The sequence below is a fragment of the Cricetulus griseus genome, chromosome 2 (assembly GCF_003668045.3).
Source record: "Cricetulus griseus strain 17A/GY chromosome 2, alternate assembly CriGri-PICRH-1.0, whole genome shotgun sequence".
In the NCBI taxonomy this organism is placed as follows: domain Eukaryota; kingdom Metazoa; phylum Chordata; class Mammalia; order Rodentia; family Cricetidae; genus Cricetulus; species Cricetulus griseus.
In genome coordinates this window covers 37558058-37576765 of record NC_048595.1, presented here as the reverse complement: position 1 = coordinate 37576765, position 18708 = coordinate 37558058, and the positions used below count along the sequence as shown (strand labels likewise).

At 46.8% G+C, this 18708-nt stretch overlaps 1 protein-coding gene across 5 annotated transcripts in view; it reads left to right on the top strand.

Annotated features, from left to right (window-relative positions):
• Positions 1-18708, top strand: part of Trabd2b (TraB domain containing 2B) — a 205633-nt gene that overhangs the window by 120313 nt on the left and 66612 nt on the right. The window lies entirely within an intron of this gene.

The window sequence follows — 18708 nt, the reverse complement described above, 5'->3', positions numbered from 1 at the left end:
GTAAGATTTGGAAGGGAAGAAGAATTAGATGATGGCTCCCAAAATATTGCATACTAACCAAGACATCACCAAGTAGACCCTGGACTGTGTTTCCAGAGAAGCTGTTAAGTTCTTCCTTTCATTAGTTTCTGATTCTGGGATGTGTGTAAAGTTAAGGGTCAGACGCTAAGAAATGTCAACTGAGTTAGCCCTAATATCCAGGCTCTAAGCCCAGTGACAGCTGCCCCGTGGAGACCTACTGGACCCAGCATGCCTCTGGAAAGAGACGCAGGGCAGAGGAAAGCAGGGCTGTCCAAACACAGATGCTGCTGGAAGTGGGACCCAATGTGTACCTGCAAATATTGATCCTGCCCCTTCACCAATCCAGGCCACTGCTGGACAATGCTGGGGCCTATTGGTGGGTTTGGGCCCCAGGCTGCAAGCTGAGGAATGTGGATGTCCAGGAGCATGTGTTTGCTCATCCTCCCAAGCTTGACATTCCCCAGTGTGACCAGTCTCCAGTGAGTGGCCCTCTGCCCCAGCCACAACCAAGTCCCTGTCAGGATATTTGCACAGTGGCCACTCTGCTTAGCCAGCATTCATTAAGAAAGGCTTTTTTTCTCTGTTAGGCCTGTTTCTAGTCTCCCCTGTCCTTTCCCTTTTACCTGCCCTGCCACTTCTGGCTGCTGAGGGAATCCATGGAAATGAAGTTTAATATCAAAGAGAACTTAAGACTTGAACAGGCCTTTCAAAGAGGTGTTTGTCACCATCATTCATTTTAAGGGTGGCCAAGTAAATCTCACTGGAAAGCGTAGCTTTGGGCCAGACATGTCTATAAATGCTTTTTCATTCAATGTGCCAAGACAAGGTAGGCCAGATGATTTTATCGGCCTATCACCACCATCCTAGCCCATCACCTGCAGACTAGAGATAAAATAATAGTGCTTGCACCTCCTAGATGAAGTCAAAGAGTGTGTAATCAATGCTGTGAACACAACAGGAGTGACAAAGCACAGAGGACACTGGGACAGTCACAGTGGCTGTGTAAGTCTACTGGTGCTGCAAGAGAGCTGCAGCTCCTAGGGGCTCTGGCCAGACATGACAGGAAGGGGTGGCCCTACTGAACTTTGGGAAAGGCCAGGATTCTTGGCGCTGTATAGGCACATGGGACCCGTTTTCAGCTTTCAGAACAGGCTCACACCATTCAAAAGGAATCATGAAAATGAATCCCGTAGTGGGTCGGGAGGTGGGGAGGCCGAAACTCAATTCCCTTCATGCTCCGTTAGACTACTTTGGCCTGGAATTCCTCAGCTCCAAGACAGCAACAAAGGCTGCCTTAGAGTCCTTATGTACAGTGCCTTGGGGCAAGATTCCCTCAGGCTGTAAGCAGAAGCAGCCCTGCCCCATGCCTCTCAGCTTCATCTAGGTGCAGATGTCATTGCTGAGACCCATTAGCTTTCTTGGGTATTTGGATTAGGGGTTATCTTGTGGGCAGTTTCTATCTTTGTGTTTTGCCTCCCCTGCTGAGCAATGTGCACCAAGCTCTGAGGTGACCCCGGCATCTGCCTGTACTGCCTTCTGTTTTTTTCTTTTCTTTTGTCATTTCTAAGACACTTATCAAGGGCCAAATTGATTGAGAGCATAGATTATAGAAGCAAATAGCCAAGTATTAAGTCTTGCCTCTGCCATATGGCTGCTAAATGGTCCCAGGCTTTTCCCTTGACATCTTTGGTCCTCTGCGTCCTCAATAGTTCCAGCCTCCTAGGGCTAAGTAGAAGTTTCTGGATAGTGAGACATGTAGAGAGGTATCTTCATGTCTGATATAGTCACTTCTTGGTATCTGCAGAAACAGGTTCCAGGAACTAAGTCCTGTATATAAAGATGGCATAGTTTTTGCATATGACCCACACACATCTTCCTAAATACTTACAGACTACCTATAGATTACCTAGAATATGTAATGCAATGTGAATGTTATGTAAATTGTTAGTATACTGTATTATTTAGGGAATTATGACAAGGAAAAGGGCCTGTATGGGATCAGGATAGGTGCTGGCTATTGAATCTGCCATTTGTCTCATGAAACGGTATAGTCCTAGGAATTTGGGATTGATGCTCCCATCGTCACTGGGAACAATGGGTGCCATTTACCTAAGCAAATAGCAAAGGCCTTCCACAGAAGCCCCCAACTCCAGAAAAATACCTGACTTTGTTTCACCTCAAGTACAAATTCAGCCCAAGTGGTAGAGAGCTTGCTTGCCTAGCATGCCGGAGACCCTAGGGTCAATCCTCAGTAGTGGGGAAAAACTAAACTGCAAAGTCCTCAACCCCTTGCTGAGCTTTGTGACAAATCCTCCTCTCTCCAGGTGTCTCCCCACCCATGAGGACCCGCATCCACTCTGTCTCTACCTCTGAGCCTACCCTCTGCAGGTTTAAGGAGTTCCTGGGAGTCTCCTTAGGCCCCAGAGGCTTTTATTTAAGGGCCATTTGATCATTTATCTATTTGTTGTATTTCAGGGGCTGGCAGGCTGCTTCAGTTCTCAAGGGCCAGAGTGAGGGTGGGCCATGGGATGGAAAAAGGGAGCAAGTGTACAAATGATACAGTCCGGGAGAGACTTCCCAAAGTGGGGAAGGAAGATGAATAGAGACTCGGATGGATGTGGATCACAAGTGTAAGGACTGAGGCAGGAAAAGGAAACAGAGATGCTCGGGTGTCAGAAAGGATGGATCTGTGGGTGGCATGCAGCCTCCCCCGGTTTGGTAAGGAGATCACACTGGCTCCTCTGCCTTCTGCCTTATACACTGGCCAGGGGGGCTCGGTCTTCCCCCACAATGTCCTCTGAGGAGCTGCCCTTGTGTGTGTGAGACCTCTCCTCCTCTCTTTAAAGAGCCTCAGCAATAATGTCTTCTGGGGAAAGCTCAGTCTGCTCCATGTTAGAAATGGCTTCAAGAACATGCTCACAACCTGTCCATCAGAGAGGCAGGGAAGCTGGGTGGCCACACTCCAGTTTCTGTCCTGGGTGGTCCAGAGGGGAGCATGCATTCCTCAGCCTGGGTTATGCAGAGTGGGACTTGCAGGCCAGAGAACTTTCAGCAAAAAGGAAAAAAAAAATACCGCACTGCAGCTGGAAGTCACCAGGAGCAGTTTTAGAGTAAGGAGATGTGGGCATAGCTGGGACAGCACATCCTGGGGCCCTATCTATCACTGTACATGAGCCCCTACCTGTGTGTGTGTGTGTGTGTGTGTGTGTGTGTGTGTGTGTGTGTGTGTGTGTGTGTGTGTGATCCTCAACACAGACCTGAATAGGTACTTTAGCAAATTAATGTTCATTAAAGCATTGCATCTAGATTCATAGACTTCTGCTCTTTCAAGGCTTAAAGAGGCCCCTTGAGGTCATTTTGGTCAACTTGCCATATCATATGATGTTGGAGTCTTTCCTCAGCTTGCAACAGTAGCTCAAACCACCCTCACTGATAAGTTTGGCACTGTTAAGAATAGCCTACTCCCTCCCGAGACAGCACTGAGCATGAGAAAGTCCTCTCTCAGCTGTCTCTGTGGTGTCCAGACTGTTGTCCCTGGCTTGGACAAGGAGTGCTGGGTTAGCTCCTCCAGGAAGTCTGTAGCACCCTCTGAGGACGTGTGACCTATGGAAGGCTTCCCCCAGAAGCCATGCCTTCTATGCTGTGTTCCAGTGACACCATTGTCTGCGGTCCAATCACCTCCCAGCTAAGAGTGGGAAACAGATTTTCTTCTACATAAACAAGTAGCTCAAAAGACCAGAGGCAGGGGAATTAGACCTAAGTAAATGCCTGGGGTTTTGCAATTCTCCTGAGAGTCGGTGGGGCAGTACTGGCCAGGTCAGCAGCTTCTTCTGGAAGGAATAGGCATATGAAACCCTGGTTTGAGCCAAATGGCCCATCAGGGGATTCTACTTTTGGCTGCAAGGGGTGAGGAACTGAACAAGAACAGAGTTGTATAAGGCCAAGTGCTGGCCACAGCTATAACAAAGACATTAGGAGTCAAGCTTCCTTGGGGGCCAGCTTGGCCTGCCCTCCTCTGTTCCAGAGCTAACCATTCAGACCCTCCCTGTGCAAACCAGCAAAGACTCACAGTGCCCGATGCCAAATGGAGATTTTCAGTGTGGCTCCTGTATTCTCAAAATGTATACTCATGTTGTTAGGGCCCTTGAGACATACCCACTAGTCAGTGAGGGAAGAAGTCAGAAGTAGGAGGCAGAAGACTCAGTTTCAAGTCTCATCTGGCAGCATGGATAAAGTAACATTTTATTCTGTTGGGACTGCTATAGCAAGGTACCACCACAGACTGGATGGCATAATCAATAGGAATTTATTTCTTCTTCATCCTAGAGATGGACTCCAGAGTCCAGGTGCTAACTCAGCTGGTTTCCTCTAAAGCCTCTCTGCTTGTATCACAGAGAGCAGTCTTCTTGTTGTCTCTTCACATTGCTGTACTGCTATATACACCCCTGGAGTCCATGTGTCCCAATTTCCTTTCATAAAGATGACAGTCAGGTAGGATTAGGACCCACCCTAAGGGCCTCATATTGACATAGTTACCAGGAGAACATTCCATCTCCAAATGCAATTGCATCCTGAAAGACTGTCATAAACTGGGATGAGAGGACACAGTGCAACCTGTAACATCCACTTAACAGCTTTGGTTCTCAATGGTTTTCTGTAATCTGGGCTGGTGTGAAGCTCAAATTTCATAGCACATGTGGAACTTCCTGTAGGTTATATGATTGCATAACAAAATTGATAAAGCCCATAGTAGTGTTTTCATAGGGGAAGGATTTAAGGGCATGTGACTATCTAAGAACACAGACAGACCCTCCATTTCTCATGAGACCCATTGTCAGTAAGAGCCAGGATTTCTAGGGATGTGGGATTGGGCCTTGGCAGCCATGGTACACCCGCACTACACGGAGGAGGAAGTGAGGGTGGTTAGGACCCACTAGGTTGAGGGTAAGGTGACTCTCAACTTGCTTTTCTCTTACCCAGATCTCTACTCCAGCATTCATGGAATGCTTCTAGGTCCTTGTTGTCCTCATTTCTTCCATGGGAAGAGAAAATTAATCTAGAAGAGCTGTGTGTGCTGATGACAGCCATAACAGAGGTGGGAAGCTGAAGGTGTCTTCAGAACAGGGTCTACTGGTCTCTGTTATGACTATGACTTTAAAATCCTGAATCCCCTGGGGGCCTATAATGCGGTCCATTTATACACAGTTAGTGCAGCATGAGCCCTGATTCTGGTTACATATAGACTTGGAGAGATGTGAGTGGAATAATTAAGAGTCACCCAAAACTGAGGGCACCACCTTGTGGACCCCCTTTCTTCTTGATGCCACACTTCTTATTAAGCCAAATTCCTGGAAAAAAAAAAGCAGTCTACCCCTTATGAGAACGAAGGTTGACCCCCTACTCCAGTCCTCCAACTGTGTTTTGTGGTCTGCAGGCTAAGGGCCAGGGCAGGAGGCCACCTTCTCCTTCTGTTGGCAGCAGCAGAGAACAGAGAGGGCAGTACAGTCATGGGAGATAGTATCTCCTCAAAGCTCTGTTCCAAGCTTCAGGCACTCAGGTAGCCGGAATTTATGGCTTCAGCCCCACCCCATGTCATTAATAAAGTAAAATTAGCCCTCTCTGGGTGAGGACATTTTTCACTGGAGTCTGAGAGCTGTAATGAGGAGCTATCAAAGCTCCAACGTGCCATGTGAATTTTATATGCCCTGTTTCCTACAAGTTCTGAACAGCTTGGCCAATTTATAAGGTAATGATTTTTCCATCCATAATTTCTTTCGTATGATTTTTGTAATGTGGACAATTTCCCTCCTGACTGGGCTTCACACAACCTAGTTGAGTGGATTAAGGTGGGCCAGGGTTTGGGGGTTTCTTCTGAAGCCAAGAGCAATGTCAAAGGGCTGCTGTATACAAGTTTCTGCTGCCTCCTGCAGCCCACCTTGAACACTTGACTTCATCACTTGGGGCCTCAGTTTTCCCATCTGTCCTGTGGGATAACACTTTTTTTGAGTCAATCTGTGTAACTATGTCATGAGCTTTATTTCTTTTCAACTCTGTCATTTATGTCAGGCATGTCAACCCATTCCAGGTACTGTGCTGACCCTGGGAATATGCAGACAGTCAAATTATAACAGATGATAAGTTCTGGGGGTGGAATAAGTTTGCATAACATATCATAGAGAATGAAGTCTACCTGCCTGGCCAGGAGAGACCCCTTTTAAACATTCTCAGTGTCCTGGTTAGCCCTTGATAGCACTTTGGGAGTGAACTTAGATGACCCCCTCCCCCCCCACACACACACTTTTGAGGGAGAATTGTTTCCAGAAAAATTCTTTATTCTCTCTCCCATTTGCCCTTCCCAAGGCCAATGACTGTCCAGATGCACAGACGGGGAGGGGACAAAAGAAAAAATCTCTGGGAGGAGCCCATACACACTCATAAATCTGCTACTCTCTATCCTTTGATCCAAACACTCCTTTCTCCCCAGAATCAATGCCCAGGCAGCAGTTAGTGAGCCAAGGTCAGAGGGCACTCAGCCCTCGCTTTTGGTTGTTTCTATATGTATAGAAACACACACACACACACACACACACACACACACACACACACACACACACACACACACTTTAACTTAACCTAACCCAACTTAGGCAAGGACAGAATGTCTTAAAGTATATGAATCATCCTCAGCTTGCTTGGGCACTGGTGTCCCATTTAGTTGCCACCTCTTGTCCATTTACCTGCTCAGCAAGGTTTGAACTGTAAGACACCACTGAGTCCCCAGACATTCAGTCTGCAGGATCCACTGGGCCCCTACAGGGACTGACCAGGCATCCCTGAGACCCAGCCCTTATATTCCATGAACCTCATGGTCTCTCTGCCTCTACCAGGCACTCAGAGCTAAGGCAGTGTCTCTGGTGGGTGAGGAATGAAGCCCAGAATAACCACAGCCCAGACCTGGAGCTCTCTGACTCCTAGAAGGATGCTCACTGTTCCTGCATGTGCTGTCTTGTTGCTGAGCCCACATAACAGAAGTGCTAGCTGGGCAGTGGGGCCCACATGAACTGTCCTGGAGGAAGAGAAGGGGTGGTGGCCATGGGCAGCTCTTGGCACCCCTCTTTTCCACTTCTCAGAAGTTAGTGCATTTCCCTTGGAAAGAAAAGCCACTTCAGCTTTCCTGTAATAAAGTTTTCTAATTAACTGGAGAGAAGCATGCTGGATGCATTAACCGCATCTTAGCTGCACACTGCCCACCCCACTAAGCTCCTTCGCTGAGAGGTTTTGGGAGTCTTTGCACAGCAGTTGCTAAAGTCCTGCCAGAGAGCCAGACATAGGCCTAGGACAGGCCACATACCCAGACTGCCTTAACAAGATCACAGCTCCCTTCTGGCCTTCCCAGAGCACAGAGGACTCTGGAGGGAAGAGACCTACTGTGTGAGTTAAGAATAAAGCTAGTTTGTTCACTAGGAATTTACTGAGCACCTCTCAAGTGTCAGGCACTGTTCTGGGCTTTTCACTAACTGACGTATTCATCTTCCTTAAGAAATTCAGTTTAATGAGGACAAAACATATTAGGAGTTAATTACTTGCATTCTAAAAATGTATTTTCCACTCCCCCGAAACAACAGTTTTTAAACAGCATCACCTCTGACTACATGCTCACAGATCGAACACCTTAAGTTCCTAAAGGCAGACCTTAAACATTCACTAGTGTCTGCCACACAAGTTTGAGGAAGAATGGCATGTATATTACTATCCCCATTGTCAATAGCAGCAGGCTCTGGGTAAAATTTTCCCTGGTCCAACTCCCAATATCATTGGTTACTAGCTGAGTGACCATGAACAAATTACCTTTCCTCTCTGAACCTGAGTCTCAAGAGACATAACAGGAGACTAGCAGACTGCCATAGTTTATTTTGAAGTTTAGCAGTCATCATGCCTATAAAACACTCAATCCAATGCCAGACACTTTAATAAGAGCAAAAAGAAGTGCTCACTACCATGGCTATTATTATCCTGTATCAAAGAAGAGGAAATTATAGGTTGGGGAGGTGAAATGTGACATGTTTGGTTAGACCCAAGTCTTACCAGCTAACAGGGGTTTTTCAGTTTTTCAGTTTACCGACGTGCTAAAGGGCCTGCTACTCTTTCTGCCAGGTCAGGTAAAAGTTGAGTTTTTGTGGGTAGAAGAGTTCTTGAGACCCAGTAGGTCAAGCCTGTTCATGAGCACAGACCTAACTATATCTGGAGATTGATTAATGGGGACAAAGGTACTGAGCAGATGCTTGTGTCAGATACAATCCTAGCCTACATCCCCACCCATCTGAGAAGATGCCACCCTCCCAAAGAGGTCTGCCCAGGTACACTTCTTCCTGCACAGAGTCTCCACTCTTATGTTCCAGGATTGCATCAGTCTAGGTTACAGATAACCCGAGGGTCAAAGGTTCTGAGCATCTTAGTCAAAATGTCTGGACTTCTGTGACAAGCCAGGCAGAGAATACAGCTTGTCCCTGGATTGCTTGTGTACCTCTCTTGCCTAGAATTCTCTTATGCTTGTACATCCAATAGATGCTCCAGAATCCCAGTTGAAGCCACAAAGGAGCTAAACATGGGAGCTCATCAGAGAATGACCCAATAGAGGGTGATTGAAATGATGCAGATTTGAGCAGAAGTACTGCACAGTGTCAGGGCAGTAGGCAAAAGGCTTTGAAATAACACAAGTAAATGACACAGAAAAGACAGACCTCATAGCTGGGCTGCCAGCCAGCTCTGGACTGGTCTCAAGTCATATGGACCTTGTCTAAGAAGGAGGCCCCGAGAACCACCCTCCCTGACTCCTGAGGAGCATGGACACACATGACTCTTGTGGGCTCCTAGAGAAAGAGACTCATTCAAAGGATGACCTATAAAACCTTTTGGCTCATATTCATGGGCTTATATCACTCTTAAAAGTGTGGTCAGTGTGGTGTTATTACATGGGAGCTGCAGGGGGTGGTGACATGATTTACTTGGGTAATTAATTGGTTGCTGTTCCCAAACTCTAAGCAAACATAGTGTACTTGGCTGAAGTGACTTGCTCCCGAGCTCCACCTTTTCTTGTGGGGCTCAAAGACATTCTAGGAATTAGGAACAAAGGCAACTTCTACAAGGGCTTTCCTCCCTGGATCAGGACTAAGGTGGGAACCCCTATAGAGAGATCCATCAGTCAAGTCCCTCCATTTCCAAACAGAGACACACTGAGCCAGCATCATGGGAAAGACAACCGACCTTGCACTTGGTTCCCTCTCCTACCAAGTTCTAACTACCTTTGCCTGTGGAGATGCCATCCAGTCAGTGGCCTTTGCCTGAATTGACAGGCTTTCTCTTTGTCTCTGATCTCTGCATCAGAGCCATCTCTTCAAACCTCTTCTCTCCTCTGCCTTTGTTTGTCTTCAAAGTCATCTTCCCAGTTCCCACCGTCATCTTGGTCTTCCTTCCCGGACACAAGACTTTACCTCTAGAGGCCTCATCATCATCTCCACCTGTTTGTCCAGTGGGCACTTCCAAAAGAGCACATCCCGAGTTGAGCTTCTGACAAGCCCCCTGATGATATCCATGCTGCTTCACCCACCGTCTCTGTATCAGGAAATGAGCTTCCTCTCACAATCACTCACATCAACACAGCACAGCCAGACTCACCCTTAACTCCTCCTTTTCTGGCACCTTATTTCCAGTTTGTCAGCAGATCCTACTGGCTACATTTTTCAGGTATACCCAGAGCATCTGCAGCTCACAACCCCTTCCATCAGCTCCCCAGTCCAAAGCCCACCATCTCTCCTGGGATCACAGCAGTAGCCTGGGCTTCCAGCTTCCGCTCTTGCCATTGGCATCTGTCTTCCAAAAGACAGACAGAGAGGCTTTTATAATGCAGTGAAGTGTATAGCTCAGTGGTAGAGCCTTTGCTTCTCACTGAGGCCCTGGTTCAAATCTAGCCACTGCAAGGTGACAGTCGTAACAGTAATGATAATAGTACAACACAATGCCAGTCAGGTATTATTGCCTGTAGATAAAATGCTTCTAACAACTTCCTCCTTGCTCAAGGTAAAGTCCATGTCCAAAAGTTCCTACATGATAGTCAGCACCTTACTCAGTCCCCACATTAGTGCCACCTCACCTCAAACCCCTCTCCCAGCCTCTCCACTGTGCACAGCTACTCTGTCCTCTTGCTGTCCTCCACATGGGCTTGCCACGCTCTCTCTAGAGCGTTCTTTAGATAACTTCATGGCTGCTGTCTTAGTCCCTCCATTGTTCTCATCTCAATAATCTCTTTCCTGCCCACTTGACTAGAACAGCACACATACAAACACCCTGAACCTCCCTCGGTGTTTCCCCACAGAGGTTCTCAGCATGCAGAATATTGACTTGTTGACCCTGATTTTTCCACTAAAGTGGTACCTGAGTGTGGTAAAGTTGATTTCATTCCCTGCCATTTCTCTAGACCCTGAAATAGTTTCAAAAAGGGTGAGGCATTAGGCTCATTAGGATGAATCACCGTAATTAACTATTTTGTAAATGCCATAGAGAAGGAAAACAAAGCTGACAGCAGTAAGCCATTTATACACAGTTGCACAGATAGCGTGTGGTCACCGTGGGGGCTCCCTTCATTTTAGCCTGCATACTTCTCCTGTCATAGAAAACACCTTTTCTCTCCTGGAATATGGGCTGACAAACCATGGAAGCTCTGTGCAGGGTCTGGTGCTAAAAGGGATAAGAATCTAACTGTAGGGGTGGAGGACCTGGCAGAGGGAGAAAAGCAAGGAGGGCGGTGAGGCAGGCTAGGGTGGAATCCCTATCCTAGGCATGGCTCTCAACAGTGTAGTTCCTGAGCAAAGCCTGACATGGCCAGATGAGTGGCCTGAAGCCATGGGCAGCCTTTGTCTCGAATTCCAGTGTGCTCTGCCAATATTCATGGTCCACACGAGCCTTCACACAGAAAAGCTTGGAAAGGGAACCAAATGTCACACCAAGGCAGGGTTTTTAAGTGTTCACAGTAGCCAGCCTTTTTTGTCAATAGTGCAGAAGAAAAGCTTGGAGGCCCTACAGGGTTTGTGCATGGAAACCTGGCTCTGTTCACATTCGGCTCCAGAGGCTTCCAGCCTGTCCTTCCAGCCTTCCCCAGCTGATTTTGTGTGCCTGGTGTGGGTCTCCCCGGGTACCTCCATCCATGCTTTCCCACTGGGCTTTAGGCTTCTCTGGGTGGGGCTTTCCACTCTTTCTCCTTTCAAATTGCTTCTCTCTGAGAGCCTGAGTAGTAGGTGGTCATGACAATGGCAGAATGAAGACACAGTTCCAGGACTGAGGTTCTGACCCGGACATTTCTGCAGTACAGATAACAGTCCATATCCAGGCAGACAGAAGCCTCATCTTATTATTGTGGCTTCTGAACATTTTGGGGGTTGAAGAGAAGATTGACCTATCTTGGGAGATGATCTACATAAGGCAGACTGTATGTAGATTCCAACAAGAAAGCTCCAAAGCCACATGTCGGCCCCAGTATGGGTCCTGAGAATGGTTTTATCATGTAGGTCTAGCATCCCAGCTTTCAGAAAACTTAAGAACACTTTCTAGATGAAAGGAAATATTACAGTACGGTGACCACAGCCATAGAGCTGGAGAGCCATCCCATCTACACTGAAGCAATGAATTTTTCCTCTGCTTCATAGTCCTTGAGAAATGTCATCATGCCCCAAGTTGATTTCTCCTCCCTGGGCCCCAATTCAGGCAGAAGCTGTGCTGCCAACAGGGATTTTGGAGCTCGTAACTCAGCTGTGGGCAAGGCCTGGGGGGCCTGATTCCAATTAAAGATGTCAAATGTATTTATGGATTATGCAATCAACAGGTATGCAGCAGCCTCGATAGCCGACGGGGCCACCCTGGAGATAGGCCTGTAATTAATTAATCCCAGTGGGTCTGCCAAGTTCTGCTTCCAAAATGAGTCCTTGTGCTCAGAAGGATGCTGGGGACCAGGGCTTACTTCTGATCCTGTCTTGTTTTAGAGAGAGACAAGGAGCTGGACTTAGAGAGTCTATCTGAGCAGAGAAAAGAATGACAGACACGGGGGGCGGGGGGCGGGTGCAGGTGTGGGCTTGAATCATGGTGGGCCACTTGCCGGACAGTGGTGTGACTTGGAACAAGTCACAGAAGTCACAGAAGCCCTGTAATTGGATGGGATGGTACACACTTCAAGAGGCAGTGGTGCCCACTTATTGTTAAATGAATGAAAAAATGGCCTTGGAAGAGGACTTGCTTCACTTCACCTGACAGTGACCCATCTGCAGACAGCAGTGACTGCTACCAGACTATGAAAAGAGGGACAAGCTCTTCAAAACTTATCTCTGAGCTGCACTTTCCTCTCTATAGAATGGGCTTTCCAGGCCTGCTGTCTTGTCCTTTACTGTCCCTGGAGCTCTTATGACTTGATGGGGACCCAGCCAGAAGCCTCAGATTGTTTGCTCAGCAGCTTGGACTCTGGCCAAGTCCTGAGCTGGACCCCAGACGCCAGGACTGAATCTAAAGACATGACCACTCTCAAGGAACCCCAAGTCTACAAGAGTGTGGGATGTCCATGCCAACTGAGACAAGCAGTGTGATAATAGTGACAGCAGCAAACTCGCCCTTCCAGAAGCTGTACCCAACACTGCCCACTTGGCAGCTTGTCATCCTTGCCTTCATCCTGCCAGGTAGACAGGTCTCCATGTGATGGCTGGAAAAAACTCTGAGAGATAGATGAAGTGCATGTGGCACATGTTGACCACGTGGCTTCTGGATGCTATTGGTGGAGGCTGTGTTAACAGCAGTGGTGTCAGAGTAGAGCTGCTGTCAGGATGACTCCATCACTACACATGCCACTTAGAAGCTGGGCTCCTCCAGAACTTCTGTACTGGGAATCCTTCCTTTGTTCTTTCACTCCTTTCTTTATAGCAGAGGCATGAGTTGCATTTCATAAAGTTTACTCTAGCTAAAGGGAAGATGTGACTGTTAGTCACAGGAGGTACCAGCATGGTTATGGTACTAGGGACATTCAGGTAGCCACATCTGCCAGCTGGGAGACAGCAGGTACAAGCGTGAGTACAAGTGCACACCTGTGTGTGCGTGCATGCATGTGTGCCTGAGACAGAGAGAGAAAGAGAGAGAGAGAGAGAGAGAGAGAGAGAGAGAGAGAGAGAGAGAGAGAGAGAGGTGTGTGTCAACATGTGATGTGGTAAGCTATTTGGGAGCAGAGTAAAAGGAGCCAAGTTCCTGGCACTTGCTGTAGAAACTTAGTACACAATGTGTTTCCCACTTGCGCCCCCCCCCACTAGGTAATGGTATATCTATCAAAGAGGATGCCTGCCAGCGGCATCCTCTTTGTGAACACACAAGGCAATGTGGCTATTCAAATGACATTTACCCCTGGGTATCAGATCCTGCCATCAGAGTGCTACACAGCTGTAACCTCATTGGAGCCCACAGAACTTGCAAACTGGGTCTTCTCCCATCCTACAGGACTTGAAGCTGAGGGAAGTAGCTCTCTCTAGTCCCTTTTGAACCAAGAAAGACAGCCTCTGTGCCTGCCTAGTGCCTGCCACCACCTGCACCATGCAGGAGGGACAAGGGCAGGAACCTCCCCCACAGCAGCAGGTCAGGTGCAGCTCTAGCCTTAGCCTTTCACTGGGCATCTTTTCCATTTCCTCTCAGAAGAACTAGGTATTAGTCTCAACCCTCTGAATAACCCACCGTCTGCCCCTCCCCCAGGCAGCGTCCCAGTGGCTGAATCTTCTGTGGCACCCAGTGCATCCTGAACTCATCTGGGCCTTAGTCTTCCCGTCCATCTGTTTGAGAATTGCCCAGTTGGTAATCAAGTCCTTTCTAGAACTGATCACTGGTAGTTTATACTACACCACCAGCTGGGCATGGTGGTGCATGTCTATAATCCAAGCAATCAGAATGCTGATGCAATGGGAGAGGGAATTGGCACTGCCCCAACCTATTGTGCCAGACTTTGTTGACCCCCTCATGGGAATCCTTACCCATGAGGTAGAGTGGACTGGAGGAGTGTACTGGGGGCAGGCAAAGTGGGGAAGGAGAAGAGGTAGGAAGGAGAAGTGTGGTGGAATGTAAAATGAAATTTAAAAGAATAAATAAATTTTTAAAAAAGTAGAAGGCTGATGCAAAAGGATAAAGAGTCCAAGGCCAGTCTATCTTAAAGCAAAAACCTACTACCTAAGGCTATGATTTAAGTGAATTTCCAAACCTCTCAGCAACTCAGAGACACAGAGACCCATGTTCAATATCTGTATGTTACCGACCCGGAAATAGAACCTTTATGGTGATTAATGCATTGACCAGAGACACCCAACCTACTGTAGACAGTCAAGCCTCTCAGAGTCAGTGGAGCCCTCCCAGGTGACCAGCACGCTCTGCTTAGGGTGTGACCTCTGTCCCTTTCCTCCAGGGTTGAGGGTTACCTCCTTATTGGGAAGACCATTTTGTGTGGCATGGATTACCTCAGAAGCCTCAGCCTTCTTTTCTCTGCCTCCTAAACAGGACTAGTAGCATTTGCTTTCTTGCTAGCATCCTCCCAAGTCCAAGGTGAATGGTTTCCAGCAAAGTTGGCTTGGCTCAGAAGCTGGCCACAGACATTTCTGACAAGGAAGCAATGTTCCTGGAGAGGGAAGAGTGACAGAGTGAATAAAGTTGGATTGCACCCTCTCCTCATCATTGGCCTGCTTCCTCCTGGTGTTGAGTGACTGAGCACTGAGCTGAAGCAAAGCGGGCCTCTGCTGCCCTCCCTGGCCTCCCTGGGACCAAACTTTTCTGGAGTGGCTAAATGAATTGTGGCACAGCATGTAGGCTCTGCCTTGAGAGTGCTGGGATGCCAGTAGTGGTCTCACCCATCTCTGTGGTTGAACTGGGGTCATGTTGGTATCTACTTCATATGATCATTGTGGGAATGCAGGAGTAGAGATGTGGAAAAGCCTACCCACAGTTGGCACCATATCTCCTCCTTGCCTGCTCATTCACCCCTGTGAGAGCCTGTTACAGTACCTGCTCTCCAAGACGATTCTCACTCAACCTATCAGAAGCCTTCAGGAGGCCACAGAAACAGAAGATGACTCCCCATCTCTGATCTCTGCAGAAACCTGAAGGGAAAACTAGTATAGCTGTTCAAGAGGAGAATCTAAGTCTGTGGACTTGGCTTCTATTAAGAGGGCCCTTTGAAGTAGAAAGATGAGACACAGGGAAGGGTCCAGGTTAGTGTTGTTCAAGTTCGTGGGAGGCAAGAGAGTCCAAGTGGAGACTGCAAAGGTCAGTGTGAAAGAAGGGAGGCAGTGTATAGTCCAGAGTGGATGTGGTGGTCCCTTTAAGAAAGTTTAAACTGCCCCAGTCACCCTTAAATTCCAAGTATCTCTCAGGGCCAAGGAACCCATTCTTAGCTAGATGTCCTAATGTGGGAAAAACGCACATCTGCTCCTTCTGGGTGCCAAGGTTATGGCATTTCCTGCTGAAAGTCCATTGCATTGCTGAGTCTGGCCTTGGACTCTCAGAACTCAACAGGGGACAGAAATGGATCCCACAGTGACTCCTTTCCCGATTCCAGCTGGGTTCCCCTGAGCCCCAATGTTCTCCTTTGTGGTGTGAACTTTAGCAAGAGCTTAGACTTTGGCTGGATGATAAAGAGATGTCCATCTGAAGGGTTTTTAACCTAATTCCCAATCTTGTAGGACAACTCAGTTGATAACTAATTCTAGTTTTGATGTGTGTGTCATCCCAAAGTTCATGTTTCAAAATGTAATCCCCTGTGTGATGAGATTCAGGATTGGAGCTTTTGAGAAGGTCATGAGGAGGAGGTTGTCCTAAATGAGATTAGTATGCTTATAAAAGCATATTCTGAAGAGCTCGTGTGTCCCCACCCTCATGCCCCATGAGGACACGGGAGACCTTGTGAATCAAATGAGATGTCACCAGGAACCTAATCTGCTGATGCCTCAATGTTGGATTTTGCAGGCTACAAACTTGTGAGCAATGAACTTCCTGTATCAGTTCCTTAGTCTCTGGTGTTCTGTTTTGATATTATTTTAAAGTCTTAACCTCTCCATTTTTGAAAGATAGTTTTGCTAGATATAGAATTCTTCACCTGCAGCATTTTTTTTTAAATTATTGCCTTCCAGCTTTCATGACTTCCAGTGAGAAGCTGCTGTGGGTTGTATTAAGCTGTGTGAGGGTCACTTCTCTCCTGCCACCACCAAGGTTAAGTCCTTGTCTTTGGTTTTTAACAGCTTAATTATTGTGTATCTATATATAGATCTCTTTGAATATACACAACATAGAGGTCATTGAGCTTTGGGCTGTGTACGTTTTTTCTAGTGAATGTGGAATGTTTTCAGACATTGCTTTTCTGTCTTACTTCTGCTTCTTCCTTTCACCTCCCTTCTCCTTACAAATGTTAGTACACTTATGACATCCCATTTTTCCTCATTATATCATCTCTCTTTTACTCTGGCTGAATAATTTCAATTGGACTATTTTCAGGTTTGCTAATTTTCTGATAAAAATATATTGAGACCCGTTCATGAAGTTTTTATTTCAGCAACTGCATTTTTCCACCATATAAGTGGATGTTTATTTCATTTATAGATGTGTGCATATGCATTTGTGTATATTTACATATACATGTATAATCTCTACTTTTATTGATACTCTGTACTTGGTGAGGCATCACTTTCATGCTTTAGCTATTTTTTAGATTTATTTAATTTTATTTGTATGAGTGTTTTGTCTGCATATATGTACATGTGCTCAAGCATGTCTGATGCCCACAGAGGTTGAAAGAGGGCATCAGATCCCCAAGAACGAGAGTTATGGATGGCTGTAAGCCACCAGGTGGGTTCTGGTAACTGAACCTGGGTCTCTGAAAAAGCAATGAGTGCTCTTAATCTCTAAACCACCCCTCTAGCCCCCAACAGTTCTTCAGACACTGTTTCTTTATTTCTTTTATAATATTTAAAATAGTTGTTTTAAAGTCTTTGCTTGCCTCTGTACTTCCTCAAGGATATTCTCGATTGACTACATTTCATATTTATGGCCCATGTTTTATTATTTCTATGCATGTCTTCTACATTTTAGATGCAACTAGATGTTTACAATAATCTGATGCCAATCTAAGATTATATATCTTCCCAATTTGTTACTGTTGGTGGCTGATATTGTTTAATGGGGGGGGGCTTTTCAGATCCATTTCTATCCTTCCCTTTTCATTGGCATATGTGGACTTTAAAATCTCTGCTCAGTTTCCCTAATGAGTGGCTAATGGTTAGACAGAGATTTTCTTAATGGGAAAGCCTGTAATCCTTCTTGAAGAGCTGAGTGTGTCCTGGACATATGTTCAGCATCACCCATGCTGTTTTCAGCTCTATCTCTGTCTTCCCTTCCTGTTATTGAGCCTTTGAGTTAGCCAAAGGTGAGAGCTTGGAGTCATTTCAGGTCTTTCCTAAGCAAGCCCAAAGCTCTGAGCAGCCCAATGCTTGAATGCTGCTTTCTAGATTCCCAGGAATCTATTGGAGTTTCTCATTGTCTCCGACTGCTGTGATGTTAACCAATTGCCTCTGGTTGCTTTCAGCAAACACCCCCAGGAAAAGGCTATTCCCTAGAATGCTCCAGTCAAGTCAAATACAGCCTCAACAGTGGAGGCTTCCAGAAAGCCACCCGTCATGTCAGATAGTGACAGTGCTCTAGGTATGGGGCTTCGAAGGCATCCCTCCCTGTTCTGTCTCTTTTAGTAGCAACCAGGCAACTGCTCACTGTGATTTCTGGGGTTGGTTCTCATGTCTACTGACTGAGGCAGTGTGGGGGAATGGAGTGAGCTAACATGCCACAGAGCATGTTGTTTTTACTGGGAGCTATTTTTCTTGATTAAATTTTTCCTGAATCGTGCAAGTCTTTGGTTCATATCCAGAGTTCTGGAAAAGGTTGATTCTGACAGTTTGCCCAGTGTGCTTTTTGATTTTGAGGAGGATAATTTCAGAGGTCTTTGGTCTGCCCAATAGCTCACTGGTCGCCAACATGAGCCAAGAGGCAAGTTGACTGTAAGAGAACTCAAAGACATATTACGTGCCCAAAGGCATGTCCATGACAATAAGAGTCACTGTCTTCTGAAAGGTATAATCAGGGCAGAGTGAAACACAGGGAGTGTCATTAGCAGAGGGGAGACCGGCTTGCTACAGCTTCCTTGAGGAAAGACTGAGGGGTCCCATCTGCCAGCAGCCTTTGTCACCTCAGATCTCGTCTGTTAGTTCTCACCACTCTGGCCAGACCTTTCACCAAGGCTTCAGCTTTCTCATCCAAAGGCCACTGCTCCATCTGCAGGAGTCATTTTCTTGTTTTAAGTTGCAAACAGTCACACCTTTGGGTCTGTCAGGAAGGACCAGGGACTTACCTTAAACCCATAACTTACACATATAACTATGCTCTCATGTGTTGTATGTCCTTTCTTCTGCTGGGCTGAGCTCAGAACCAAGTAAACAAGGCCTCCAAACCCTCCCACCACCATCCCTACTGCCTGCAATCACACTGTCACCACAGCATCATTGTCTTGCCCAGGTCTTTGTATTTAAATAAGTTCAGATTATCTGACAATCAAGTCCCAGGGGAGTTCTCAGCCTGGAAGTCAAG